The 13,506-nt window shown below is 40.8% G+C and overlaps 1 protein-coding gene and 1 long non-coding RNA gene across 3 annotated transcripts in view; both read right to left on the bottom strand.

The window, feature by feature from the left end:
- Nucleotides 1–13,506, bottom strand: part of LOC102676282 (protein slit) — a 483,130-nt gene that overhangs the window by 399,143 nt on the left and 70,481 nt on the right. The gene's annotated exons all lie outside the window — the stretch shown is intronic.
- The window catches only part of LOC116185578, a 20,685-nt gene continuing 17,909 nt past the window's right edge, over nucleotides 10,731–13,506 (bottom strand). The window contains exon 3 of the long non-coding RNA XR_004150432.1: nucleotides 10,731–10,951. This is a non-coding gene — a long non-coding RNA (uncharacterized LOC116185578). The remainder of the gene's footprint in view (nucleotides 10,952–13,506) is intronic.

The following is a 13,506-nucleotide window of genomic DNA, read 5'->3' as shown; positions in this document are numbered from 1 at the left end:
AAAAAAAAAAAAAAAAAAAAAGGATAGCTCTTTTAAAAGTGAATTTCACCAGGCAAAACACGATAACACGCGACAAAAGAGAGTTCCTTCTCCGCGAAACGACGATCAAAGACAGTCGGCAGAAATCTGTTTACCATTCAACGGAACGGTTTTTCTGGATTGCTTTTTGCTTTTGTGCAATTAGCTTGGTCGCTCGTAAATCGAGCCAACCACCCACGCGACCGCAGATTCCCGAGAAAGTTAAATATTTCGTCGGTCACGTGACCGCATAATTTTTCATTGCCCCACGATGCACGCTTATCGCCTCGAATTATACCTCGTGATACATTCGATCCCGTGACGTTTCCTTAGCGATATTCGCGTCATGAGGGATCATTTTTCCACTCTCGTAGACCGAGCCACCACCCCTCCCTCCCATCCAATCGTAGATCATTCTTGAAACGCAACCCGATCGTTTCCGCCCTGCGATTATCAGCTCGTGATTGTTCAACGATCCTTAACGAGCGAACGATCATTGATAAGAAGGCTATAATCTTGAGCATTTCGTTCAATTATACGGAAGCTTAAATGGTGGAATTTTGCGTTTGGATAAATTTTTTAGATAAATTTTAATCCTTTCGATGTTTATCGTTGAAAATGTTACTTCTTTCGAGTGTTAAAATTATTAAAAAGTTATTGTATCTATGAAATTGTGAATTTTTCGCTTCGCTTTCGATTTTTTTTTTAAATTATAAGTATCATATGCTTGTGAATTAAAAGTAGCGAAGGATTTTCCATACAAATTTCCATCAGTTTGATGAGTTTAATTTACTTTGTATATCTTGCGATATACGTACGTTGTGTGCGCACGATTTCCAGTTTAGTGTACACTTGGTTGGTTTCGAATAGATGAGGGCTGACTGTTTGTTGCCAAGTTTGGTATCGAATTGAATATTAATTGGCATACGGTGAGTTTGTGTAGTTAAAGAAAACGTTTGATGAGATTTGAGTCGTTCTTTGCTAACTTTTGATCACCCGTTCGTTGACTAATCGATCCATCAGAATGCTTTAAATCGATTTGACTCTTAGTCTTATGAGCTGATCGAAACAAAACTTTTTCCATCTCTATTGAAACATTTGAAATCATACTCAAGAATACTTACAATGTTTATGGTAACTACGAATGAGAATGTTAATTATTAATAACGATATAAAAATAAAATCAAGTTTCAAAATCTTCGTACGAATATCAACGAGAATAATAATTTATTGAATTGAATGATCGATTGAAACTTAAAATATCAACATGATATTGATCGTAGCTCATAAGACAAACAGACAATTAAAATTCCACTTGCTTCGAAAGAATTGCACAATCCTCTTATTACGAAAGAGATTGCATCACAATCTGAATCTGCAATTTCTGCTCTTTCATTGTTCACTTTCAATTTGTCACGTATCCGGCCAGGAGAGGCGGATGTATCGCGATAACATGGAAGAATTGCGGATGAAAAAAAAAAGGAAAAAGTGAAAAGGAAAAATGATTCTCCTCTGGATTTTTCAAACAAAAAAAAAAAAAAAGGGAACAACCGTGAAAGGATCTCACTGGCTGGTCTGATTAGTCGAAGCCTAACCTTTGAAAGGAATTCCACGCAATCTAGATAGCGATACGGTTGCGATACCAGGAATTTAATTTCGACCTAGATGAAGCTGCATTCAATTGCACATGATGTTTCGTTTCACGATCATTCGTGAATGCGAAATAAAAAGTAGGACATAACCATTGTAATCACATCCAGTTTCGCAGTAAGTCTCGTTTTTATTTAAATCAATACCTTGTTTCTATGAACATTTCTTCCACCATTTCGTCGAAATCAATGTTAATTGATATTAATATTCTAGTAAAATCAAAGAGAATTTGAGATATTTCTTATTATACTACTCTGTGAATCAGTGAAACTATGATTTTATAAATAATTTGATAAACAAGTACAAGCAATAAAAGGAAAAAACAAGAAAGAAATAGAAATATAATTTTTAAATGTACTGCTATTAATCCTTACAATGAGATCATATATCTATCTTGATAGATGACGTATGAGGATAATAAATAATTTCTCGATTCGATAGGTAATAAAATCATAGTTTCTAAGACGCTTTAGAAAATTTTATAATTATTTTCAAAAGGAATAATAATCACTAAGAACCTTACTATTAATAAATTTCTCTGTCCCTCAAAACAGCCTCAAACAAATATAAATAAAAAAATAAATAAAACGACATTTCTAATAACTCAAAAGAGCAAAAGTATCCGTATCGAGAATAAGTCGAATAGAGATCAGAAATCTATGAAACTATCCACTTATCGCGTATAACAAACCGTCATAAATCCACTTCCAACTCGTACTCGTTCGAGCCAAAAGGAATTTTAATAATTCCATTTCCCACCACTCGCGCCACTGACACCCTTCGCCTCCATTAATTTACCACTGAGGGCGCAGCAACCGGACTATAATTTACGCAACCGTGTTTCCGATCGGCTACCTGCCGACATTCGCTCGCGTCGCCAACGATTTCTCGAGGGGGAACGCGTTGAGAATAAGAGAAAAAGAAGAGAAAGAGAGAGAAAGAGAGAAAATGAAATTGGAATAAAATTTCCACTCGCGTTCGAGAGAACGTTCGTCAGCATCGAGTCAAAAATCCCTTTGACCGCGGTTTTATTACCTCCAATATTCATAGGACACGGGCAACAAGGCAGATACGATCTAACACCTACTCGATCACGGTTCACCGCCGCCTCCCGCGATCGACAGCTACGATATCACTTAAGCCGCGTCCGAAGCGGACGATTTTCATCTTCGATCCGAGCCCCCCCTTCCCCTCGACAAATCGCTCGACGAATCCACCGCCAATTTACAGGCTGGGTACCTGTTACGCTCAAAGGGACTGTCGCCGATTGCGCAAACGATGAACAGCGCAACCCACGATGTTTCTGCATAAGTGAGATTGATTTCGTGATACGAGAGATCGAGACGAGTTTTGATTTAAATTGGGGGAGAGGGGAATGGTAATGGAATTTTTTTTCTTTTTCGTCTTCTATTGGAATTTATAGGGACGGATGGAATTGTTGATCGCGTTGAATGATGTATTCGATGATATGTACGAAAGGATTAACATTTTCAAAGATTGATGCGCCATCATGTTGGATCGAGGTTACGTTTGAGATCCGGTTATTTGGTATTAATTTATATTCTATATCTTGGTGGAGAATGTTATATTGGAGATCTATGGAGATCTATGGAGATTGAAATTGTGTTAAAAAATTTCGCGTATTAATAATTTAATTTGAAAGCTGAGATGCAAGTTGTTGTGCTCGAGAGAGTGCACAAATTTCTGCTCGATATTTTTAATAATAGTCGCGACACTTTATCCGTGATCGATATTCTCGAGAGGTTTGCTATTACATTCTACCCTTTGGCAACGTTCAATGCTCAGAAGACACGTGGATTAGAATGAATAAATAGTTCAAGAACTAGATTGCAGTTAAAGATTGCAGCGACACGGTGCCACTCTGACTGTTCTAGACGCAAGCGAATTCTTTCGATTGTACTACTTCCACTTCCATAATACGTATAATTGTGGCAATAAATATAATGTATAGGATACTTTTATAGTTGCGCTATTTCATTTATGAGCAACAATATCGAACTATCCTCTGGTGTATAGTGCATATATCTTCCTCTATTCTCAACATTTTCTGCTGTCAATTTTTTACGACGACAATAAAATTCAATCTTAAAATTAAGGAAATTTCCTCGATGAAAAATAAAATATAACGATCAAAATATCTAAAAATATACCACTATTACGATCTTTCGAGTTCTAAAGATCTCGTTTCATCTCCATTTCTCTTTTTCTTCGTCCAAAATTCACTCCTTGAAATTTAAAATATTTCCTCGATGAAAATTGAAATATGTACCAAAATACGTACAAAAATAAAATTTCTTAAATCGAAGTTAAAGTTGATTACTCAAAAATAAAATCACATCCAATTAATTCCACTTTATCTCCTTCTTGCTTCCCCGAAAAATAAAAATTGTTCCATGGCTTTCCACTCCACAAAGGATTACTTCAAACCCTTCCTCTTTCTCTCTCCCCCATCTCGCTCCTCGAATATTGGAGCGAGGCGAGAAAAGTAGAAAACGAAGGAGCGCAATAATGCAACGCAGGAGTCGAAACAAAATCCACTCTCGAGTCCGTAACGCGGAGGCAATCAACGTAGAGGGTTAATAACTGTTCACAGCCCGGTAGAAGCTGCGCGAGAGGAGGAGGAGGAGGAGGAGGGGAGCGTGGAACGGAAAAATCCTCGATTGTCTCGGACATTTTAAAAGGCGATCGCGTCGAACGGCGACGTGACAGGCGTTCCAATGGAAGCCGGGAAAGAAGTCATTCAAGTGTCGATAGAGCGGACGATTTACCGGCCACGTTCGAGGAACGCGATCTAATTTGATTCGTGGTGAAATGGCCGCGTGTGCCAACGACAATCCACCGTTGTACCGAGAGACGTGGAACAGCCTATTAACCTGGCACGACCGTGTTATTTCGCGTTTCCACCCGACTTTCCACCCGGACGGACAATACCCGGCCTGTGATTTTCGCTCGAGGAAATTTCCTTTTAATTCGCGTCCCCAGCAATTCCATATCGCAACTCTTTATAACACCGATCGTACCGGCCTTTCGGAATTTCATTTTCTTTCAGATTTGATCAGAGAAAAGTCGTGGACGAATTGCATCAATGAAAATATTTGGGAATATATATATTCGCGTCTTCTTTGATCTTTATTTAATATGTACTGTGTACATATATTTTGTGCCAACACGAGAAATCAAAGAAAGTAATATAGACAACTATATAAACAAAAAGTCGTAATTATCAAACAACAAATTGTTTGACTTCAAATTTTTGCAAAAATATTACACCTAGATTTAGAGCAAACTTTGGAAGAGTAATATCGATTAACTTCGAAGAAGTATTCCCAACAAAGCGAGAGAAAGACGAAACTCTGCAAACTCTTATCTATTTACCACAAAATTTCTTTTCTCTCAAACATCATCAAACACTTTCGACGATTCCCTTTCATCAGGCGGCCAAATTATTTCCCCCCTCCGTTCCCTCCGCCTCAGAAACAACACACATTCTCCCTCAAATTAAAATCCATCCATCGACAATCACGCAGACCCTTCCATTCAAACATTCTCAAACTCTCCTTTCCCTTTAAGCCGAAAGGTGACTCCCGTCCTCTCAGACGTTCCACTCCTGAATTCTCGTGCGTATGTCGCCTCCACCCTTCCCTTCCCCCACCTCCTCATCATCATCCACCCCGTGCACTCGGCGGAAAACGCATGAGCGCACCCGGCCAAGCGAGAATCGTCTTGCCGCGCGTATATCCGGCTGCAGACCCTTTTCCAAGGGACACACGAAGGGGTTGAGGAATGCGTCGGTGCGTGAGGGACCTTTGGCGACAGACGCCAGCCACCCTCCCTCCACCACTCCCTCCCCGCAAAAGGAATCCTCTGCGGCTCGCAGTTTCGCGCGATTTACCCGTGATTGCGCGCAATCCAGAGGAGAGAGAGAGGCAAGGAGGACAGGGATCGAAACAATGATATCCTCGAAACGTTAGAAACGTTTCGTTTCGAGTGACCGAAAGGTTTTGTTCCAAGGTTTGTGGAGGAAGGAATCCCGGTTTGGAAGTGTTTGGCGCTGATTGTACGAGGGGTTGGCACGATGGTGTGATGGTTGAAGGGTGTGTCGAGCTTGTGGGGAAGAGTTCCAAGTGATTTCGGTGATCACGTTACCTGTGATCGTTTGAAGAAGTCTCTCAGGGGTTAGAAAGAGAGTTAGGTTTGAAGAGTTAGGATAGAATTTGAGATTGAGACGATTTTAGATTAGTAGATCTTTTATACAACATATTTTAGTCTACTTTGATTTCAAAAAAATTTCGATTATATGTCTCACGTGTATTCTTACATCTTTCTTAGGATTTTTCTAAATACCTGATACTCGATTTTCCAATATTCATAATTCATAATTCGAACGATACATCACAAAAGATCGTTTCGTTGGTTGGAAACGTTGATTCGTGGAGTTATGCACACACTCATGGAAACGCGCACAACAACGTTATACCGTGATAGTACTTGAGTCGTAGCCTCAGTCCAGCTCACGCAATACCAGTGCAATCGAGACGAAGCGGATGGAGGCAGGCCGAGCGTGTTAATTCCGCTCGTATAAATTCCAGGATTAAGAGCATACGTTATACTTAGGGAAATGCGAGTTTCGTGCTTTTCGCGTTTAACATTCTCTTTCTCTCTTACTTTCTCTATTCTCTTCCTTCTTTTTCTTCAATCAGGCTTCCCGTCCTTCTTCCCTCGTCTTACGTTTCCTTCCCTTCCACGTTTCATTCTTTCGCGTACAAATTGTAACGAAGTGGAGGTTCATGGAAGATTTCAACGATATTCACCCTGAATAATTGAAAGTGTTGGTTTTTGTTTCCTTCGAGTATCTCGAGTACTGCTTTCTGTCGTGGAATTGGAATTTCGATTTTAGGAGCTGATTTGTAATAGAACTTTTGATTTGTAATAGAAATTAAAACATGATGATATATAGAAACTTGTAAAAAAAGAAGATAATAGAGGTTCTATAAAGAGAAAAGAAAACTTAGGTCGACTGATTTAGTTCTAGGAACTAAGACTTTAAGCTACTTTATGGTGTTTACGAAACGCTTATCCGAAAGAATCATCAATTATCAAAATTTTTAACTTTCAAAACCTTCAAAATTATTTATCGCCTCTCAAAATATCCTTTTTATTCCAAAAAAAGAAATTCTTTCTCTTTCGAAACTTTAATCCCAATCACATCTCACGTATTTTATCAAAAAACCTCCAAATCAGAATATCCTTTACTGTTCTTCCATCCCCTTGTATTCTTCAATCTTCGAGCAATCCTCCCCGTTTCTTTCCAATCCCGAGGCCAGCATCCGCCAAGATGTTAACAGCTACTCGTAGTCGTTGGAAACGGGGAACAAAGATCGATGGAGCGATTCGTTAAGGGCATTGGAACAATCCTTGGCTCGAAAACTCGCCATAATGGCGCACGAGGCGGCACGCGACTTTCGTCCTTAACTTTTCAATAAACCGCTGGTCGCCCCAAAACAATTTCCATGTAAACGCGCCGGATGGACTCGACGACGACGAAGAGAGCCACTCGATTCTCCCGCGAGACGGGAATTAATGGATGACACGGGTAGGGAGGGATCTTTCTTCGCGCGCAGGGAACTCGTTTAAGTGTCGATCGTAAATTCGGTGGTGAACGATTCGACATGGCGGCTTACTACAAATTCCCCTGGACCGACGTGGACGTCGTCGTGCCCGCGACGAATCGACTTTGCGACACACGCGTTAACACACGGTCGAGCCTCCCGTTTCGATCGAGGTGGATCGACTCCAGTGGATGTGGATGGAAGGAAGGTAGAATCGAATGGGAGGAGGAAATTTCGTTGATTTTGCAACGTAGAGGTAGATAGGGACTCTTATTAGATGGTCTCTTCTGATTAGATGGTCGCCAGATTGGACGAAGGTTTTCGAGGATTTTTTTTCCTTTTGGTTGATTTTGGTTGGTTTCGGGGATGAAATAAACGCGGGGGAAAAGAAAGAGTTTATGGGGGATTGATTAAGATGCGTATAGGAGTCGAGGAGATTGATCGGTAAAGCGGGCTCTGTTGGAATCTGTGGTTAATTAATAACGGCATAAGTGGGATAAGAGGGGTGGAGAAAAGAAAGAAAGTTTGAGAATTTACTAATGAGATTAATAACGAGAGATTAATTGTAGATGGAGCGATTGAGATTTGTTGAGTGGAGGGAAAATGTTGTATGGGAAATGATTAATGGTTCTGTGGATAAGCAATACCAGATCAAGTATCCAGGTTAATTACAAGTTTGAAGTTAAATTCCCTTTTATCGAGAAAAAGGAATAACGATGTATTTTAAATTTCCCCCGTACTAGAAATCAATTTTTCTCCTAATGAATATTCAATCGTATGTTGATTATTCACACGTATCGTTACTTTCGTTGAATCATTCGTTACTTTTCCCCATTGCTATTGTACAATACGAAAGAAAAAAAAAAGGAAAAAGGAAAAGAAAGAAATTTAAACGAACGGAAAAATTCGAAAAGAAGCCGAGGAATCAAGTTTTCACAAGCCCCCTGGCAATTAATCGTGAAACGAACACGAAATGCCATGAACTCGCCTCTCATCCCGTGAAAAGGGAGAGAGAGAGAGAGAGGGGAGGGCAAAACCTAGAATTCAGTAGAATCGTCCGGAAAGCGTGGGACACGGTTCGAGTCGAGTGGAAACGTCGGCGGGAATCAGCCACGATAAATCAGCTGGCCGGCAATAAACGTCGCCTGGCTCAATAGTTAATGGGGAATCGTTGATTATGTCTCCGTTTCGGCGATAATCCACCGCAGATATATATCGCTATGCGCGCGAAATTTTTCCGCGGAACGATTTTTCCAATATTTTCGATTCGACCGGTCGAAAAAGCGTTGAATCATCGACGACGCGGCACGATTGCGACCGACAACCGATAAATAGCCGATCGGCCGGAACGAATCCTCGATCAGCCATTGCTTACGCAATTAATGCAAGGATTTAATTACGCACGGTTCCTTTTCTCCTTTTGTTTACTCGGACTTGTTCTCGAGGTTTATCTTCGATCTCGTTCCTCGAGGAGAGAGAGAGAGAGAGATTCTACTGCATCTTCTTTTTCTCCATTTTGTTCTCTTCCTCGTCTTTTCTTCGCTGTAATTTAAACGAGTATTCTGAAGCTCGAATCTTCAAGGTTTTTAAGGATAGACGATCGATCGTTTTATTTCTTTCCCAATTTTTTATTCTATCCCCTTTCTGTCCTCACAGTTTTTATTTTAGACCGAGTTATTTTCTTCATCTCTATGCTTTCATTTTAGATTGTTTGGACGTATCAAGATTCGTTTTCACAACACAATCCGTTTTTTTCTCTTTATTTTTACATTCAATATTTTCTCCGAACATTTTATCCGAATTCCTGCATCTTTCACATCCTATCTACGTTTAATTTACCACTTTCCACGAGAATTATACAAACTTTTTTTTCCCTCCTCCACTTCTTTCTCCAACGTTGTATTCTCCATTCCATGTAATTTCTCGTTCCTTTCAAGTGTCTCTCTCGACATTCTTCCATTCTCCCCCTCCTCTCTCTCTCTTTCTCTTTCTCTCTCTCCTCTCTTTAAGTCTCTCATCTCGAGTTAGCGATTCGATCAACACGCCCCTCGCTTGTACTCAATTATCGATACGCCCGGCGCAATTATCCGCGATATCGATAATAATACGTGCCACCGCGTATCGGTTCCTTGGAAATTATACGCCTCTCACGAAAAATAAACGGTGACGGCCGCGTCAGCAACATGAGAAATCGTTTATGCGAATGCGATACCCCTTTCCTCGATTACCCCCCTCCCCCTTTATTAAGATCTCACGAGATTCGCGATTTAAAACGATTAAGAAGATCGATTCGAAGCGGCGTTACACTCTTATTAATCGTTCCATCAATTTTTTTTCTCGGCTCGGCTTTCTTCGGGGAATCACGAGGACGCTCGTCTCGCAATTTCTCGTAAATTGCTCGCGAGATTAGCTGTGTAGTTTTTCTCCTTTTTTTTCTTTATTGTAGAACCTTCGAAGATTCGGATGATTATCTAATTATCCGTTAACTATAAGTACTCGTTTTATAATTTTCTTTCCATTTAAACGATTATAAATCTCTGTCACTTCTTCTATCATTCTCAAAATATTTTTTTCAACAGATATTCATATTTCGAAATACGGTAAAAATTTCTATCTTCCTTCTTTTAATCGATATCTATCCTTTCCGCTCGAAAATTTGTATCTAAATAACGATGGAACGAAAATTTCTCGGTATTGGACGTTCTCTAGCCGCGATGTATACATGTATATTTCGTAAAATCGATAGGAAATCATCGGATATTTCACGGTTTCGTTTATTTACGTGGAAGGAGGGACACGCGACGCGTCGGGAAATTAACGAAGCGACGTGGCCGTCCACGGAAAAATTAACAACCTTGTCGAGATTCGCATTGTCCGACCGCGGGCCCGCGGAAACGGAACAATTAATGCCGGCTGGAAATTATAATTGACGCCGGGCTCCCTGCGTCCCGGAACTTTTTAATTAGGCATCGCGCCGCTTAACGTTCGACGACCGGATGAAACTCGGGAAAAAACGTCCTCCACCTGTTCCCTCTCTTTCGTATCCGACCATGCGCTGTTCGTCGAATTTTTCCAACGATCAAACTGTTTCCTCAACTCTTTCTAATCGCTCGTTAGCGATCGACTTCCAATTTTTCCATTTTTCTCGATCCAAGATAGATATCCCGTGATTATTTTATTTTTTTGTTGTTATTGTTGCTTTTTTTCCTTTAAACTCGGGCAAAACTTTTGTAAGAATTTGTATTTTATTTGTTAATTTCGAAAACTTCAGTCTTTGCGGTGAACGTATTTCGAAAATTTTCGAAAATTTAAAGGATTGTTGGTAAATGAAGAAAAGAATTTTTCTTGTCTTTCGAGAAATCGTTTATAGGCATATTGGTGGATCGTTCTAGGTGTGTAAAATTTAGAAGAAACGTATTTAATTACGAAATTATATTCGTTCCAAGAACAACACCTAAACGTATCCAGGAGCGTGACTTCGGCAGGTCGAAGTTACATCTCGTTCCAGTTTCGAAAAGGCAGCCTCTAGGAGCGGCGATCGCAGTTTGATAAGAGGCCGCAATCGTGGGAGTGCAACACGAGCCTTTCTCCGGCCAAGCAACACCCACCTCGACATCCTACTCCCGATATCCTTCCCTTAAAATCATTCGAACCTGTGCTGGAACAAACATCCCTTCTCTCATTCCCTCCTCCAAATTACAAATTCTTCAATTCTTATCCACTCTTTCTTCTACACTAAATTTCTATACGAAAACTTCGTTTCCCTCCAACATATCTTTTACCTATTTCTAATCAATCCCACGAGGATATCGTATCTGAATCGATAAATCCAACGCTATGAATCCTCAACAGGTTCCTCAAGAGCCAATGATTCGAGAAGTTGGATCCCTCGTCTTGGAAACTTGGGACAAAGAGTTGGTTGTTTCGAGCGAGGGCCCGAGGTGTCGCCTTCGACCCAACCGTTCGTAGATTCCTTCGTTCTCCATTATGGCGAATACAGAGAGAGAGAGAGAGAGAGAGGGAAGGAGGGAGACAGAATGCAGGAGAGATCGGCGAGCGCAGATATATCTATATATATACCGATCCACGAGAGCAGATATCCGGACGAGCTTCTCAATTAGGGATCGGAAGTGGCTCCGGGCTAACTGGCGCGCTCTTTGTGCTCCTCCTCCTCCGCCTGGGTCCTCCGCTTCCGGCCCAGCTATTCGGCGTATCGCGTGTCACCGACCACGCGCGCGTAGTCTCGAGCTCCTCCTCGGGAAAATTGGCCCCCCTCAGCTGAAATAAAGGGAGGTTCGAGGCTTGTTAAGACTTGACCCGTGATATTTCACGAGCCAGACGACACAACGGGATCCCCTTGCTCCTGCGTGGAACGAAGAAGAAGGTCCACGCACCCTTCGATCCATATCGGAGAGAATAAGAGGGCGTTGGGTGTGGCGAACTTTGGAAAGGTGACGATGGAATTGTTCAGTTGGGGGTTTGGTTTCGTGTCGAGTGACGGGATCTTGGGGCGTGATAATGGTTAACGATTTCGTCGTTCGTTCCTCGTGGAGATGGAGATTAGTCGCGTTTCAAGGAGATGTTTGTTAACGTTTGAAATTGAATTTATAGTTTCGAAATATAATTGTCTGTAATTTAATCGATTAATTTAATCAAAAGGTTTTTTGGAAATAATTCTGTATATGTAAAAGTTGTCTCTAAAATTTTCTACGCTATCAGTCTCTCCTGTATTTAAAATCCTTGGACAGGTTCAATCGTATTCATCTATTGTTCTTCCTAAGTCCTCCAATTTCCCAATTAACAGTCGATCAATCGCGCTAACGAAGTTCAACCGATCGTCCAACGATTTAATTAAACCTTATAGAAAAACCACTTTCGTCTCCCAAGGTAGAAGTTAACCAATTTCTTTCCTCGTGTATAACTCTTGTATTCCACGCTCGTTCGTTCGAGCTCGGCCAAGTCGTTCCGACTCAAAGAACCAATTATTGGCCCAATTTCCAAGACCCTTTCCCGGGCTACGTTCCCACCTTTTTTCCGTCCACGCACGCGTTTAACGAACAAGCACGAATTTTTTCGATGGCGCGGCCATCGTTTCGAGAATTGCAGACGTTCGCGTATGACGTGACGGGGGGACGACTTTTCCTTATCCTTGCCAACCCTTCCCACTTCTCACATCCTAAGCGCCATGTCAAAATTTCCTTCTGTCCCGTGTCCAGATATCGCCCTGACTCTGTCCGCTTAGGTCTGTCCCCAGTTTACGATAACGAGCTGTCTTCGAGCTGAACTCTCGTAATTGAGAATCGACACCGTCCAACTGGCCAAGAGAATGGTTGTCAGCTGGAGGATGAACGTAACGATCGCCTTCGTGGATGTCGAGTGTATGGAAGAAGAGCAAGAATTTAAATTGAATATTTAAGATGATTTTCTTTTTTTAAATCCGTTGTTTGAAATATATAATACGAATAAAGTGTCAGTTTTTCTTGAGTAAATATTGTTTATCTTAATTAAAAATAAATACACAAGTTTGTATATGTAAATATTAATGAAATTAGGGATTGTCTTATAGTCTTTTTTTAAATGATGAAGAATTATTTGATGAGTTATGAACGAGAACGAGGTAAAGTGTATATTTTGTCAAATTGTTTGTTAATATATTCATGGGATACTTTTGGAGGATTGATTCTCCGAAATAAATTGGTATAAAAGTTTATCAAGTTATAAGCAATTTAAATTTGCATTCGAAAACAAGACAGAGAATGCTAAACTTAAATTATTTCCAACTAATCTTCAACTAACCACCATTTTCGTAGATAATCAATTTACTCTAATTTATTTTAATTTCTAGAATCGAAAAACAATAAACATATCATACCTCCCTCTACGATCTCCCTCTCTCATCTAACTCACACAACACCCCTAAACAATTCTCTTCAACTTCCTATCCCAACCTCGAACAATCCCAACCTCGAAACCAAAGACGAGAAGAGGAGACACCCCCGCGGATCTGGCTGCTAGATTTATTAGCCGACTGTGTTAACCCTTGATGCCCGTCTAAAAAGCGAGTAGAAGCGGATGAGGGGGAGGGGGGAAGACGTCACGCGCGATACACACTGGGTGTAATTTCACGGGCTGCACACCTCCAGCCACCGTTAACGAGAGCGAGACTCTCCACGACAAGAAGAGGAGGAGGAGGAGTTCCTCCACCTTT

Source organism: Apis dorsata, unplaced genomic scaffold (genome assembly GCF_000469605.1).
Source record: "Apis dorsata unplaced genomic scaffold, Apis dorsata 1.3 scaffold_220, whole genome shotgun sequence".
In the NCBI taxonomy this organism is placed as follows: Eukaryota; Metazoa; Arthropoda; class Insecta; order Hymenoptera; family Apidae; genus Apis; species Apis dorsata.
Note: the sequence above shows the minus strand (reverse complement) of the source record. Positions and strands in the feature narration are given on the sequence as shown.